Below are 16,004 nucleotides of genomic sequence, written 5' to 3'. Positions count from 1 at the left end.
ACGCGCACACACACACACACACACACACACACGGCCTTGGAACTCAGCTCACTTCAAGTTCAAGTCCCTCGCCGACAGCACCCTGCCTTTCGACCTGAGACCACCCTCGGAGGCATGGGGTGAACGCTGCCCCCCGGGCCTTCCCCTGCAGACACCACCGCGCCGACCTCTGTAACTCACCCAACAACGCGGCAGAGCCCGGGCTGGGGGAGGGGCCTGGAGAAGAGGAACCGTGAGAGAGCAAGGCGGCTCCCTCCAGAGGCGGACGGAACCGGCCTGCCTGGCGAAGGTGAGACACGGAGCCAAGAACCGGGGCCCAGAAAGGACAGACATGCCACCGTATGGACACTGAGAACTGCTCACAGCAGAAAGCCAACTGGTCCGGGCAGCCCTGAGGGCAGGAGGGGGATTGTGTGTGTGTGCATGTAGAGTGTGAGTGTGCACACGTGTGGGCGTGCATGCATGTGCGTGTTCAGGGACCTTACAGAGCAGACTGGGGAGAGTATGACGTTCCTAAGCCACTCAGGTAACTGAACAGGAAGCAGCACCACCAGCTGAAGTACTGCAAGCCGGGCATGGGGCTAGGCTGGGCCACAGCCTGGGCCCTCCCTGGGGGGGGCCCCAGCCCTAGAATCCCTGCCTGTCCCACTCGGCCATAGCCTGGGGCGGGGGAGGGGGTGCCCGCACACTGCCAGCCAGCACGCAGGGGGAGGAAGAGTCACTTCCCCCTCGGAGCTTCCTGAACTTCTCCAGGTCTGTCTGAACCGCCAGGCTGCCCCGGCCCCCTTCCCTGGCTCCCAGAGCTCCCTTCGAATTAAAGAAGACAGAACCACTCACCGCCTGAACGCCGGCCAACCGGTGATCACTCCGCTGTTCCTGGAATGAGCTTCCCACACTTTCCCCGGCCGCCAGAGCCATCAGCGGCCGGGCCCCCACCTCCGACCTGCTCTCACACCCTCTGCAGCTGGCGGCGAGGCTTTTACGCCTCGATGGGAAATCACACTCAGAAAGTGCCGGCTGCTTGTGCCAGAGGACACGGGAGGGAGGGGCCGCACGGAGTCACTTGGGATGCAAGCGGGAAGGTTGGTGGCCGTGCCTGTCTCCTCCTCCAAGGCCAGCCTTGCTCTGCCTCCCCCCACCCCCCTGACTTCAGCTTTGCTGGCTGCATGCACACGGGTGCCCCCGAAGCGACCCCACCCCGGCTGCACGTGAAAGACCCCGGGCGGAGAAGCCCCTCCTGCGGAGGCCCAGGCTCCGAGGAGCACGGAGCGCAGCCACTCTCTGGGACCTTTCACATGTCACATCACATTTTCCGCTCGCCAGCCAACCAAAAGCAAACCAAACAAAAACCAGCACGCCGCCCCCACCCCCCAACCCGTCGCTCAACGAGGAAACCCATCAGAATTTACGGCAAGCCGACCGGACTCCAGACGCGCCTAATGCCATTAAGAAGCCTGCGCATCGCCCAGATGCCAGGAGGGTCTCGGTGACAGACGCCAGGCTCCCAGCCGAGGAAAAACAAGACACAGCACAGCCGCCTGCAGACACACCAGCGCGCTCCCCATCCTGCCCAACAGGAGCTGATGTGATTATCACAGGGAAGCACCAAGGACCCGGGGGCCGGGGCTCAGGGCTTTGGGATCCGAGCAGACAGGGTTTAAAAGGCACAGCCCCGGAGCCAGAGGGTGAGCCCTGCCCGGGGGCCCCCTCGCAAGCTGCTTCTGTTATTAAAGCCATCTGTCAGAGGTGACAGGCAACGAGACAGAAAATCCAATCGGCCGCCCCCGAGCCTGACTTTGAGACACTCACCTGAATGTCGAGCCGTCCTGGCCACCCGACCCGTTTGCCCCGCCACCAAGTTGGGGCCCCTGTTCAGAGTGGAGAGCGGCCTCCCCAATACCTGCCAGACTCTGAACTTCCCTGTGAGTCACACGGGCCACTTGGTGTTCTTTCTGTCTCAAGACCACACAGGGCTTCCTCTCACATATGCCACTCAAACCCGTGGCTTCTAAGAACTGGAGGCTAAATCTGTTCCCTTCGGGCCTCCCTCTCCACCTGTACCTGGGGGGTGTCCTGTTGACAACGAGGGGCACTTTTGTCCTTCCTCGCAGCCCAGAAGCAGAGGTGACGGGAGGGGCTCCCCGCCAGGGGGGCTGGCCCTGGGCCCTGGGGCAGGCGCCACCGTGAACCCCATCGAGTCCCTCCAGGAAAGCTGCCCTGGAGGACGTCTGGAGACGGGGGAGAGGCCGTGGAAAACGCTGACCCACTGGGCAGCTGTGTCTCAGCCCCACTGGAACCAAACTCTGCTGAGGGACTGTCCCCAACAGATGGCGGTGCTGCGGGGTGGACCCCGCTAGCAGGGCTGCTCCGCCCAGAACCAGCCAGTTTTCTCAGAAATTCTCGGTTACGGGACAAAACAGCCCCCCGCTGAACCCCACTGTCTGCGAGGAAGGGTCAGACAGGGAGCCCCGTGCCCCTGCCCCCCGGGCCCGGCCCACCTGGGCCTCTAAATGCTCCCCTGCACCTGTGGTCCAGGAAGGCACACTGACCTGCTGAGCAGCAACTACACAGGAGATGGAAAGGCTCTGAGAGCGGCCGCCCAAGCACGGCCGCCGCCCGGGAGGAGACCCTCGGCCCCCCAACCCGGCTTCCCCCCGCCTCTCCCTCCAGCCCCGCTCCTCAGAGGAAGCCAGCAGCCCACATGACCAGGACAGAGGCTTCCTGCCTGATAACCCGTCCTTAGGCTGTGACAGTTTTCGCAGAAAATTACCTTTCAGGAAGAAAACGTAAGGGGGGGCTGCGTGGGGACAAAGTGTCGGAGCTGTTGGAAGCCCCACGTCGCAGGGGCTGTGCCGCCCCCCAGGTCCCCAGAGCTCCTCCTGGTCCATGCCCACGGGCTCAGGGCGCCGCCCCCGGCACCCAGCTCCAGCGGCAGCCCATGCCTGGGAGGGCGCGCGCCTGGGGCATGGAAGCCCCCTGGACGGACAGGATGGACAGACGGACGAACTGAGGGACCTTCGGGATAGAGGAGCCGTGAGCCAGGCAGGGATGAAGGAGGGAGGGAGGCCCAGAGGGTGGGGTGGGGAGAGGGAGGGAGGGAAGAGGGAGAATCGATTCTCTCTCCTCCGCCGGGACCACTGAGCGGAGTTGCCATGGAGAGGGGGAGCCGCTGGAACAGCCCAAAGCGCGGCAGATCCGTGTGCCAGAGGGGAGGCAGCAGAAGCGCCATCCTCACCCACTTCCCCGCGCTGCCTCCCCCAAACCAGGCCTCTGGGCCACGGGGCCAGGTTGGGAGGGGGCCGGCCAGATGCTCCAGGGTCAAGAGCGGCTCCCTGCCCTGGGAGTGGGGACACCATCTCAGGGTTTTGTGCCTGGCTCCCGATTCCATCCTGCTCCCAAGGGCCCCTCACCATGATGGCCTGGGAAGGCCAGGGCCCAGGTGTCCCTGGACCTCCACCTGCCTCCCCACTTCTGCAAATCAGAGTGGCCGGACCTTGAGTCGCAGTTCCCCACGAGGTTTAGCCACATTTGCCACCGCGGGAATAAGGGGTACCCACCTACATGACGGCCCAGACGCTTAGAGCCACCTGTGCAGGAAGGGGAGGAGCACCGCGGGAGCTTTCCTGGCCACATGGAGCTCCCCAGGTGGACAGCTCTCCCAGGTGCTGCCCAGCCGTGGCCCTGGCAGTCCCATCTGCCTGCCGCTGCCACTGGCCACCACCCCAGCTGCAGGACTGTCTTGGCCACCGGGTCCAGCTCACACTCCAAGCAGCAGAAATGGGGCTGGGGAGAGAGCCAGCTGGCCTGGGTTGGGGCCTCGGTTTCTCCCCTTGGAGACCATGTGGCAGAGGCCAGCGGGTCCTGTGTCTGCAGCCTCGTCACTCATCGGGGATAAACCCACTGCCTCCCAGCCTGCGCTCCCAGGCACAGGGAGACTGAAACAGCTGGGGACAGGAAGGGACGGGGCTGGGGCCCATCCTTCGGGGGACGGGCGCAGCAGGACACAGGCCTCGGAGAGCCTGCAGCCGGCACAGTGGCAGTGCAGGCCCTGGCGGACGCCCGGCCTCAGAAACGCGGAAGCCACGGCCCTACCCTCCCTCTCCCCGCGAACTGTCGCTGAGAAAACGCTCCACCACCAGCGTGCGTATTGCCCCCTCTCTCGCCGAGCGTGGGAACGCAGAGTCCCCGCCTCCACCACCCGAAGGTGAGCAGGGCCGCGGCACCCGGCGCATCCGCGAAGCTGCGCCACCACCCTCTGGTTCCAGAACGTTCCCGTCACTCCGGTGGAGACCAGTCCCCGTGGGCAGCCACCCCCTTGGCCTCCCCTCCGATGACCGCCAGCCTGCTCTCGGTCTCTGAGGGTCTGTCCGTTCGGGACGTTTCCTGTAAACGGGATCGCACCCTACGTGACGGCCGGCGTCTGCGTCTCCCTCAGCAGAGCGTGGTTTGAAGGCTCGTCCGCATTGCGGCCGGCGGCCGTGCTGAGTCCCTTTCGGTGGTGGAGAGGCCACGTTGATGGACATGTGTGGGTTGTGTCCACCCTTTGAATCGAGGGCTCCAGAGCTCTGTGAAGTCCCCCAGGGCTCCCCGAAGGGACCTGGTCTCGAAGGCGCAGGTTCCGGAGGCCCCGAACTGAATGGTGACCCCAGCTTTGCCTTTTCAATACAGCATCGCTTCCCACTGGGCCCCGGGGCACAGGAGGGCTCCCGGAGCAGCCAGAGGTCCCAGAGCACGTGGGACAGTGGGGTCTCGGTCCCCATTATCCAGAGCAGCAGCCGGGCAGCTGGACACACATGTACGCACACACCGCGTCCACACTCTGTGGCGCCCTCTGACCCGTGGCACCCTCTGACCCTCACTGGCTGCATGACCAGCGAGTCATTTCCACCCTCTGAGCCTCAGCCCCTTCATCTGTAAAATGGAGCAACAGCCTCAGCCTCGAGGGGCTGCCCCACAGAGCTTTCCGTGGTGATGGACGTGCTCCAGGCCTGCGCTGTCCTGTGCGGCTGCCACTAACCCCACGTGGCTACTGAGCACCTGAAAGAGGACCCATGGGCCTGGGAACGCAGTTACAGATTTTATTTCACTTTCACTTAAAATGAAGTAGTCGTGCGGGGTTAGTGGTAACCGTCAGAACAGAGGCGGCTCTGAGGACATGAGGGCAGGAGAACGCAGGGCGCGGGGCCCCGACCAAGCTCCCAGCCCCTCGGTCCTGCCCTTCCAGCTCCTCCTCCCCCCACTTACCCGAGGTGCTGGGCGGAGCAGGCTTCTGTGGGCAGCCCGGCCCCTGCGGCCCCCTCTAAAAGGACAGAGGGCGGGCGGTCGGGCTCTCAGGGAACAAAGCGCACTCCGGCTGGGGCGTGGGCTCGGTGGACTCCATAGTGACCTGGGTCCCTGGAGCGAGGACCGTCCTCCTGCCCCGACCAGCCCCAGACACCTGTTCTAGAACCCCGTCTCCCGCTGTTTCCCCCAGCAACTCCTGAGGACACCCCTGGAATGTCTGGGGGGGCCACAGGGTTGGAACAGACCCTCCTGGCTTCCTCAAGTCACAGCGGGAAGGGAGGGGGTGCCTGGGGAGGACACGCAGAGGGAGCTCTGGCCCAGGCTGGGACGTGGCGCGGTGCTCAGGGTGACCTTCCCACACGCACACAGCGGGTGGCACTCCTCTGACCCAGAGAGTCCCCGCTGGAGCCCGACCCTCCCCCTCTGCCGGTACACAGACGTGGCCGGCGGTCAGCAGGACAGGCACAGAGGTCGGGGGACCTCGGCACCCCACCCCCAGCCAAGGCCCTGGGGACACTGCGTGCTTCCAGGGAGCCACGCAGCTTCAGAGCAGGAGCTGAGTCCTGGTGGAGCCACCCGCTCCACCACCCCGCCACCCCACCCCGCCCAAGAGGCCTGGGAAGTGGCAGCTGAGGACTCCAGAGAAACCTGAACATGTCCCCAGCGAGCCCAGGCCCTGGCCTGCTCTGAGCTCAGCAGGGGCCGCACCACCCTGGGCAGGAGGCTGCTGCCCGGCCTCATCCCTCCGCTGCACAAAGTGTCTCCTTAGCCGCCCCCGCCATGCCTACCCTCAAGGACAGCCCAAGGGACCCCTTTCACACCTGCACAATGTCCTGCCTTGGGTGGCCGGCCGGCCCCGTGTCCCCCTGGCCCAGAGGCATCCCCATCCTGCAGCCTCTGCTGTGGGCTGGGCTCTCTGAGGCCTCCCCCCCGCCCCTCCTTCAGACCCAACCCCCTCCTGGCCCCTCCTGGCCCTTCCTCACTGCCCTCACAGCGCTGACCCTTACCTAATGCCTCGGGGCTTTTCTTTCTTCTTTCGTTTTTATTTTTAAAATTGTGGGGTGAGACACACAACCTCAAATGTGCCCGTCTTGGCCACGGTGAAGGGCAGTGCAGCCACAGTAAGAATGTTCGTGTGGCTGTTCCGCCATCGCCACCCCCCCGCCCCGTCTCCAGAACTGTCATCTCCCCAAAGGGAAACTCTGTCCCCAAAAAACACTCACTCCCAGCCCCCACTTCCACTGTCTCTGGGCCCTTGACTCCCCTGGGTGCCTCGTCTGGGTGGGACTGCACGGTCTCCCTGGGTGTGGCCCTGGTCACTCAGCCCGGGTGGGCTGGGTTCCCTGCTGAACCCTCAGGGTGAGGCGTGCAGCTCCTGAGTGAATAAATGAACGCGCGAATGAATGAAGGCACGCACAAGTGAATGAATGAACACATGAATGAACGAAGGCATGAATGAAGGCTTCGCAGAGGTTAGCACCCCAAGGGTCTGGGCCTGTCCCAAGGCTTCAGACCCCTACCCTGGAGTCCCAGGCCCACTGTCCAGAGGGGCAAACACACTCAGCACCCCAACTGATGGGGGGTTCCCTTCCAGGCACAGCACACTTGTGGAAGGACTGCTACATAGACACAGAGTCCCCAGCAAGGGGCGGAGGGAGGACTGTGTCTCAGAGCCTCACAGTGGCCCCGTGTGGGGTGTGGCAGTGAGAGCAGTGGAGCTGGGCCTGAAACTCCGGGACTCTGCCAGAGTTGGGGGGCCCGGCACCCAGAGGGGCGGACAGACAGGCCCCGGTGCAACTGCAGCTCAGAGCGGGGCCCACGACCTTCGCAGCCCCGGCCTTTCACCTCTCCACATCCTGCCTGGCTATTTATAGCCTCCTGCTCTCTGAAAACTCATTTACTCATGTTTCTAGGCCAGATGAACTTGGAAAATCAAAGCTGGGCGAACCCTCTGCACACACTCAAGCCTGCAGGGTCTTCGGCACTCCAGCCCGGCCACCCTGTCAAGTGGGGGACACTCGGGGCTCCAGACAGGCTCAGGTGCCTCACCGTGGCCAGACCGGGGTGCCCCGGGGCAGAGGCGGCCACAGAGAGGGTAGAAGCCCCGCCGGACCTCAGCAGGAGTGCGGAAGACGGTGACCCCAGGAGAGCCTGGACCACCCAAAAGCTCCTCCCTGTTCCGGGGAAAACAGACGGACCAGGACGCTGGAAAACAGCTGTACTTTTAAATAAGTCGGCCTATGGATACGAAAAACATTTGCATGTTGAAGCTGTTTGTGAGTTTGGCTATTTTTAGGGTGGACCCGGTCGCCGCCCCTTGGAACCAAATGAAGCCCCAGCAGCACGGAGTCCGTTTTCCCAGACGGAGTCCCTGTCCTGTGTCCCTGGGAACGAGGGCCTGAGGTGAAGGCCTGGGGGCGTGGGCAGCAGGGCCCCCCCTGAGCACGCACCGGGCCCCGGCGGGTTGGCTAGGTGTCGGTGGTTGTGCCGCTGCCGCTGCCATCACAGCCTCCCACCTGGGTCCAGAGGGGGCTCCTGTGCAGTCGTGTTTCTAGAACAAGCGGCAATTAGAGCAGATTTTCTCTCCCCCACCCCCTCCCCAAAAGGGGAATAAATCAGCTCCGCCAATTTCCCAGCTAATGATTTCCTCCATTGAATTAAAAAGACGAAAGAGAAAATGTTTTTTTAAATGGATTACCAGCCCCGTGCTTACAGAGACCATGTGACCCCGCTGTCTCCTCTTAAGTCCTGGTGCATCCGAGTCCCCTCATTAATTAATAAATAAAAGCCCGTGGGCTGAGGTGCGCTCCTCCCCCGCCTGCGCCGTCCCCCCCCGTCGGCCCGGCACACCAGGGCCAGCTCCAGGCTGGCTACCGGAGGCTGGCTTCCTGGGGCCACAGATAACTGGAGAGTGAGTGTGTAGGACCCATTTCACAGATGAGGAAAAGCGAGGCTGAGATGGGAGGTCCTAAGCACACAGCCCAGGACGCATGGGCCACAAGCTTTGCAGAGGACTGAACATGACGGGGGCCCCGATGCAAAGGCACGGAAGGAGAGGAGAAACCCAGGGCCCCAGGGATTCTCGGCCAGCAGGCACCTCCCAGCTGCTCCTGGCTGGAGAGAGGTGGCTCACAGGACAACGCCCCGGCCCTGCCACCCTCGGCCGAGTTCCGACACCCCTCGGAGACCCCGTTTTCTCTTCTACGAAATGGGGGTGAAATCGGCTTTTTTGAGGACTGTATGAGATGACGTATGTTAATGTTTAGCACAGGACTGGGACGTGGTCATAGTTGACAGGTGGTGACGAATGTCCTTCAAGTCTCCCAAACATGCAGGCACATTCCTTCAAAGAGGACCCAGGGACACTGGTCCCCGGCAGCTCACTGTCCAGGCTCCAAGGTCAGGGTCCTGGAGGCCGAGGGGGACCTACAGGCTTGCTACCTGCTGTGGAGAATTAGCCAATTTAATCCTTTTTGTCCCCACTTTGGATATGAGGAAACTGAAACACGGAGATGTTAGTGATTTGCTCCAGGTCACACAGCTGGGAGAAGAGCCAAGCCCTGGTCTTTCAGCTCTAGGACCTGAGTGGGAGCTCACTATTTCCTTAAGTATCTCAGCAGAAGTGTGGAAGGAGGAAGGAGGAAGGCAGAGAGGGACCGTGGGCCAGCTTTGGGAAGGGCAGATCCCCGGCTCCAACATCCGGACGACTCAAGCCTCCAAACGCTGGAGAGGAAGGTCTCGGAGCAGGCCCCTGGGGGAGGCCCAGGGCGCAGCTGGACCGGCCTGGTTCCTCTCGAAGGCCTCCAAGGTCAGGCCCAAGGTCTCAGTTCCGCTCAGCCCAGCTGCATTGGTCAGCACCCAGGGGTGTGGTTAACTCCCTCAGAGCCGGGAGAGGGCACGAGGCGGGGGAGAGATATCTCCATGTCCAGGCTCCGCCTTGCGGTGCCTTTGGGGGGGGGGGGCGGACACCTGAGGGCCACACGCTGCAGGAGCCAGGCGTGGGGGCCGAGTGCAAGCGGCTGGCAGCCCCTTCTCAAAGGCGACTCACTCCCCTCCACACAACTTTCTGAAGAATAGCCACAAACCTCTGAATTAACGAGCCCCCGAGGCTGCTGCCACACAGAACGTCTCCACGGACCCCTGCTTTCACGCGGGGCTCAACGGGGCAGACAAGTGAGCATTTGCAAATGCAAATGCCAGTAAGAATATGTCCCTCTCTCCTCTACCTCAGACCTTTCGGTGACCCCCTTCAGCCTGAGGATCAAGTACAAAGTCTCCACCAATGACTACGAGTCCTTCGGGACGGAGCTCCGACTCTGTCGTCTCTGAACACCCTTCCTCTCTCATGAGCTCCTCAAACTGGCCAAGCATGCCTGTGCCTCAGGGCCTTTGCACCCGCTGTTCCCACTGTGGCCGTGCATCGAGAGTCTGACAGCGGCGCCCTGGCCGGTGTGGCTCAGTGGACTGAGCACCAGCCTGTGGACTGAGAAGGTCGCCTGTTCAATTCCCAGTCAGGGCACAAGCCTGGGTTGCATGTGCCAGGTCCCTGGTTGGGGCACCTGAGAGGCGCCAACTGATGTTTTCACCTATCAATGTTCCTCTCCCTCTCTTTCCCCCTCCCTCCTGCTCTCTCGAAAAATAAATAAATAAAATCTTAAAAAAAAAAAAAGGAATCTGAAAGTGGCTTGGCTGGGCCCCACCCCCAGCTCCCAGGGACCACCAGCAGGGCAGCTGGGCCCCCCAAAAGGGTTCGAAAGCCAGCCCAGCCAAGTCACCTCAGCATTTCCTCGTCTATAAGACAAGGCTGGATTCCTGGGACTGTTGCAAAGATGAAGTAAGATAACGTGAGACTTCGAGGCATCCAGCACAGGGCCTGGACGGAGCAGGGCAGGCACCCGGTCAACGCCAGCGGCCGCTCTGACCTATCACAGAACCCCCATCCGACATCCAAGTTTCCGCGGGCCCCCCCTGCCCAGAGCCTGGGGGCAGGGGGACGCACTGGTAGGTATGGAGTGGTGAGTGGCTGCAGGTGGCTCGGGAGAAGCAGCCGTTCCCAAGGTTGGCCCCTGGCTGACCTGATGCTGACCGGCCAGACCAGCAGCTGCGGGGGGCCTGGCGGAGACCCCAGGGAGCATCTCCTTCCTGGGTCCTGACACCAGCCCAGGTGCCTGACGGCACAGCAGCACTTGGAGGCAACTTCTCCAAACACCAGAGTGACACCTGACTGCAGGACCCGGGGCCCACACCACGGACAACACCCAGTGCCGTGTGGACAGAGCTGCCTTGTCTCGAAGTGAAACCCGACAGAGCTTTGCCATTTTCTCCACTGGGGTCTCACCACGACAGTGGGGGGGAGGGGACAGGGGAGAAAGGCATTAAGTCCATCAGTCTAACTTCTGCCCTCAGGGTGGGTGGCCCTCTGCAGGGTGTGGTTACCCGCCCCCCTGCAGAAGCCCAGGCAGGGCGGGCTGGGGCATGGGGGGCATCTGCCCAGTGTCCACGTGCGGGAGCGCCGGGTGCAAGCTGCTGCAATCCCCTGGTGGGCCGCACCAGCCCAGACACCTTCCCCCAAAGCCTGCAGGAGCCTGGCCGTCACACCCCTGTCTCCACCCACCTGACAGTTCTGGGTTCTGCCAGCGCCTCCTCTCTGGACTGCTCCCCACTCCTCCTCCCTTCCAGAAGCGCTGCAGAGGTAAAGCCCCTCCTCCCAGTGTCCTCAACTACTGCCCTGTAGGGCTGGCTGGGGGAGAGGTCACCCTTCTGGGAACAGTCACTATAGAAGTGGCTGCCCTGCCTCCTGCCCTCTCACTGGTTTGGGAACCTGAGGGCCCTGCAGTTGGGCGGCTCAGCCTGAAAAGGCTCCCCTCCCCCGTCAGTGACCTGCGCTTACACCTTGGGGAGGTCAAGGCAGCCCCACCTGGAGGGGGCGGCATCTCCCCTGTGACCCCGGTTTCAATCTCAGGATCTGAGAACCTGTGGGGAACTGGGCCGTTCGGTGCAAGACCCTGTTCTCCAAATACATGGCCAGCGGCAGGCTCCCACCCCCTCCATTTGAGAGGATGAGACCCTCAGGACAAGAGGAGACCAAGGCTGAGCTGTGCATCCCTGTCCTCGGCTTCTGAGCACTCAGGCGCACCCTGACCCGGGCTCTGATCCGCCCTTGCTGGCGGCCTCGGACAAGCAGGGTCCCGGACGCACGGAGTCCCTAGCTCACCCCGCCCTGTGCACGGACATGACCACGGCATAACATCTGCTCTCAAAACCAGCTCGGGGAGGTCGGGTCGGCCTCCACCCTCTCCATAGGCCGTGCCCGACAGGACAGCGGGTGGTCTGGGGGAGTTGGCCACGGCCTCACCCAAACCCGGGGCGCAGACGCCTCCCCCTGGACCCCAGGGAGGTAGAAGGGCTCCCTAACCCGGGGGCCGGGCCTGCAGACTAAAGGAAAGACGCGACGAAGAGATGGAAGGCTCCGGATGGTCTCCCCAAACCTCCGGGTGCCGGCCCAACACCAGCCACTAGACACCGAGTGGACACTGGCCTGGACCACGCCCTCCACCGTGGGGGCAGACGGGACACCGGAGCCAGGGTGGCTTGTTCAAGGTCGTCTAACTGGAACCTGACCTCTGACCCCTCCGATGCCCCCAGACACCTGCAGCACCCCCCACCCTGGGCGGGGCAGATGGGCCACTGCTCTCAGGGCAAACCACAGGCCCCCAGCAGGCGCTGGCTCTGCGGCCCCCGAGCCTCAGTTTCCCCACCAACCTCCTTCATAGGGCAGCCGAAACAGGCAGGAAAGGCCACGCGCCGAGCCTTCCTGCTCCAGCTGGTTTTATTTCCTCCTCAGGGCCAACGCCTCGTGATCCTAAGGGGGACCCTTTAAAGTCCCAACCACTGCCCCTTCTCCTGAGCTCAAGATGGGAGTGAGCCTCACCCGCCCAGTGCGTCCCGGGGCCGCACTCGTGCAGACGCAGCGAACTCCAGTGTGTTCTGTTCCTCTGTCCCGGGTCGATCTGATTATTAGAACAGTCAGGAGAACTAAGGGGACAAAGAGGGCACATTTCTCCTCCCCTATAAGCCCCATGGCGCAGAGGGTGACTGATGAGGCTCCCAGGGGCGACGGCACTGGTCAGAGGCTGCAGAGACTGGAGCCGCCAACCCCAAAGCTGTCGGACGTCCTACTCTGAGGCTCAGGGACCGCAACCCGGCTCTGCCCTGCCTTCGGGCCCAGGCCCCGTCCCGCTGGCTCGGGCGGTCGTGGGAAGCCGGTGTAGGAGGGACCCGGGCCAGGCTGCCGCCGCCCGGGAGGCCTGCCCATCAGCAGGGCAGGGGACGAGGCAGACAGAGGGGGGCCAAGCTCTGCCTCGGCCTGGGCCAGGAAGGAGGTGACTTCCACAGATGCCAGGGCAGGCCGCAGAGGGGGCCTGGGGAACCCCGGTGCAGCCCGGGGGCTGAAACCAGGCTCTGCCCCAGCCCCTCCCAGGCCTCTGGACACGGTCCCCCGCCCCCCAGCCTCTGCAGTGTCAGTTTCCCTGAGTAATATGGGGACGTGATAAGAAATATATATTTGGTCTCCATCTCCTGGGTCCTGGCACAGAGCTGCTGAAACCCTTATAATTTCCTGAGCGATAAGAGTGTCTTTCTGTAAGCTAATGAGATGGTGGTGGCCGAGCACCCCGGCCAGAGAGTTTCAGGACAGCAGCTGGTCACACCAGGAAGGCCGAGAACAGTTCCAGGAGGCTGGGACTGTCGGCCCCACCCCCACCTCCAGGAGGGAGGGGGCTGGGGACGGAGTGAATCACCAATGAAAACTCCATGAAGACCCTAGACCACGGGGGCTCGGGGCTCAGGGGCCTGTGGGGCTGCAGAGCACACGTGAGGCTGGTGCACCCCGAATCCCCAGGGACTGAGCTCCAGCCACGGGGACCTTTCCCGACCTCGCCCTGGGCGTGGCTCCATCCGGCTCACGTCCTTCGTAACAAACCAGGAACATGAGAAAACGGGTCCCTGACTTCTGTGAGTGTTCTTGCAAGTGTGGGTGACTTGGGGACCTGCGACCAGCGTCTGAAGTTGGGGGGGCAATCTGGTGGCAATGAACCCCTCTCCCATGAGGTTGGCACCAGCTCTGGACACCCGGGCGGCGTTCCCAGAGACCCGGGGAACCGCTTGCTAGGGAAGCTGCGTTCCTCGTCGGAAATGCTGAGTCAAGGAACCGTTTTCCTTTATCCCCAGTCGAGAAGTGAAGGACTCGGGCTTGAACGGCCGGCACACCGGCCTCCTGGCTCTGACCTTGGCGCTCTGTCCGTGCAGGCACCCGAACCTGAGCGTGTTGTTGGGACTTCTGACGCACACGGTCCTTTGTAAATATCACACCTCTCCCCGAGGGCCAGACCAGGGACACACAATCTGTTCCTTGTTCTGTTTATCACGGCGACACCCCCGGAGTCAGGAGCACACGAAAATATTTACACGGCCGCGGCAACTTCTGGGTTCTGCGGCTCACTTAGGCGGACGTGTTTATCTTTCCATCCCACGACACTTTCCAGGTCACTTCTTTCTCCGGACGTGGGTGCTCCCAGCTGCAGCACCGGGGGAGGCGGGGAGGCGGCTGAGGGGCTGCACCCACCCCTTTCACAGCCCACTGAGTCGGGGGTGGGGGGGGTCTGAGAGGGAACCCCAGGCCACAGGCAAAGCCCCCTGGGAATCCGTTATCTTGGCTCTAGACCTGGGCTACTGGCAGGGACCAAGCTTGCTGGACAAGGTCACCCTCTGGGGACAAAGGGAGCTGAGCACAGGCCTCCCGACCTCCACCCGGCCGGCCAGGCCTGGTCCTAGTTTCTCACCCTGATCCCACAGGCGCAGCGAGAAACAACACGCCTTTCAGGGGCCCACACAGCGGGACTGAGGTTGCCGCCTGCCCCTCTGCCCTGCCTCCCACCTGTCAGCCACACGGGCCCGGAGAAGCCTTTTCTAAGACACACGGCTTTGCAGACGACACCCACACCTTAAGGGGCGAGTGGGGCACCTAGGGCGGCTCCTCACCTGCAGCCCACCTGTCTCCCCAGCACCAGACCCCAGGGTCCTCCGGCCTCCGTGCGTTTGCACCACAGGCCGCTCCCCTGGCCGGCAGGGCCTTTTCCCCTCAGTCCCACCCCCGGCTCTTGTGTTCGAGCTACGGGGTCCAGCTCACGCGTCAGCTCCCTGAGCCCCCTCCTCCGCGGGCTCCTGGCCCCGGACATCTCATCTGTCTACTGATTCTGTCCCCTCTGGCGACCACTGAGATCTGGAAAGTGGAGGCCTGACGGGACTCGTCTCTGCCGCCCTCTGCTCAGAGCCCCCACAGGGGCTGCATGGCGATCCCCACCCCTGCCCCCCGCTCCAGGACCCAATGCAGCCCTGGGGTCGCCTTTGTCCTGGCAGCCCTGAAGCCTGTGGGGCGGGGACACAGACCCTCCACCGCCGGGCTGGCCGCAGCACCATTTAGTGTGCGGTACTAACGAACGCCACTCTCCCTGCGGGGCATACTCCAGGAGGCCTCGGACGGCGACCGCAGGAAGACACCTCCCATGACTCGACGGTCACTGCAGAGTCGCAGGGAGAGCCGTGCGGCTTGCCCACTTCTGTCCTTTTCCACCAACGGCCGGCTCACTGCAGGCCCCAGGCGTCTGCTCCTGCGTGGGAGGAGGTGGGCAGAAATGGGGGGGAGCGGCGAGGCAGCTGCAGGGCTCCCTCCCCTGCGACTCCAGCCTCCGCAGGGGTCACTCTGCAGCCGCCTTGCTGAGCATGAGGATGGGGAACCAGAAGATACACAAAGCTCATCAGCCGAAAAGGAACATGGGCGTGAGGCTCGGGAAGGCCACACAGCCGCCTGCAGGCCGCAGCCCGGCTCCGGCTCACCCAGGCCCAGCCCTGGGCAGCAGCGCCCCGGCAGCGGAAGCCTGGCCTGGGGAGGCCGAGGACACTGCACTGGGACCGTCAGCCTTGGCATGACACTGTCCCTCCGCGTAGCTGTCCCCATGACTCCTGCCGGGGTCCCCTTTATAAGCTGCGACCCACGCTGAGGGGGAACGGCTTCGGGCTGCCTGCCTTTCTGTGCGAGGTCCCAGCACTCCAGCATCCTCCGTCACCGGTTCTCTGCAGACCCCCGCTGCCTGCTGTACCAGAGGCCCCCGGGGCACGACTGTGGTGAGGACACCTGCCTTTCTGCCCGCAGCACGGCTGGGGAGGTGTTTAGCAGACTTATTTATAGCCGTGCACCCGTCCCTGCTCCCCAGCACTGCCTGCCTGCCTGCCACGGGGGCTTTTCACTCCGAGTCTATATTTATCCCCCAAAGCCGTTGGGATAATGGCGAGGCCAGAAACAGCCTAGAAGACATTCACGTGCAGATGACGGACAGGTCCCCAGGTCCCCAGCTCCCGGCTGACCTCGCCCCCTATGCCTCCGCCTGGCCCTGGGTGACGGGGAACAGCTGGATGGGGCCGGGAAGGTGCCCGAAGGCAGATGGGAACAACATGATCCCTCTGCCCCCACTGGTGACGCAGCGCACAAGCCCCCAGTGCACATGCCAGCTGCTGGGCTGCGGGGACAGCAGAGGTGACTCGGCTGACACGCTGCCTGACGGAGATCAAGAGGCTAATCAGCTCAGAGACGGAGCAGGGACTCAACGGCACCGGCACCGGCACCGGCTGATTCCCGGGCCCAGGCTCACAGAAAGCAGGTCGCT

General features: G+C 63.4%; 1 protein-coding gene across 11 annotated transcripts in view; it reads right to left on the bottom strand.

The window, feature by feature from the left end:
* The window catches only part of PITPNM2 (phosphatidylinositol transfer protein membrane associated 2), a 106,281-nt gene that overhangs the window by 55,708 nt on the left and 34,569 nt on the right, over positions 1-16,004 (bottom strand). The window contains exon 1 of one of the 11 annotated variants that reach the window (XM_053669807.1): positions 12,215-12,294. The exons of 8 other annotated variants lie outside the window; for them this stretch is intronic. The gene's annotated coding sequence lies outside the window, so the exon portion shown is untranslated. Of the gene's footprint in view, positions 1-837; positions 1,145-2,549; positions 2,619-12,214; positions 12,295-16,004 lie in introns of those variants that run through there. 2 more of the 11 variants (XM_053669808.1, XM_053669805.1) reach the window with 2 other exon arrangements.

Source organism: Artibeus jamaicensis, unplaced genomic scaffold (genome assembly GCF_021234435.1).
Source record: "Artibeus jamaicensis isolate MK-2021 breed Jamaican fruit bat unplaced genomic scaffold, CSHL_Jam_final contig_525, whole genome shotgun sequence".
In the NCBI taxonomy this organism is placed as follows: Eukaryota; Metazoa; Chordata; class Mammalia; order Chiroptera; family Phyllostomidae; genus Artibeus; species Artibeus jamaicensis.
Note: the sequence above shows the minus strand (reverse complement) of the source record. Positions and strands in the feature narration are given on the sequence as shown.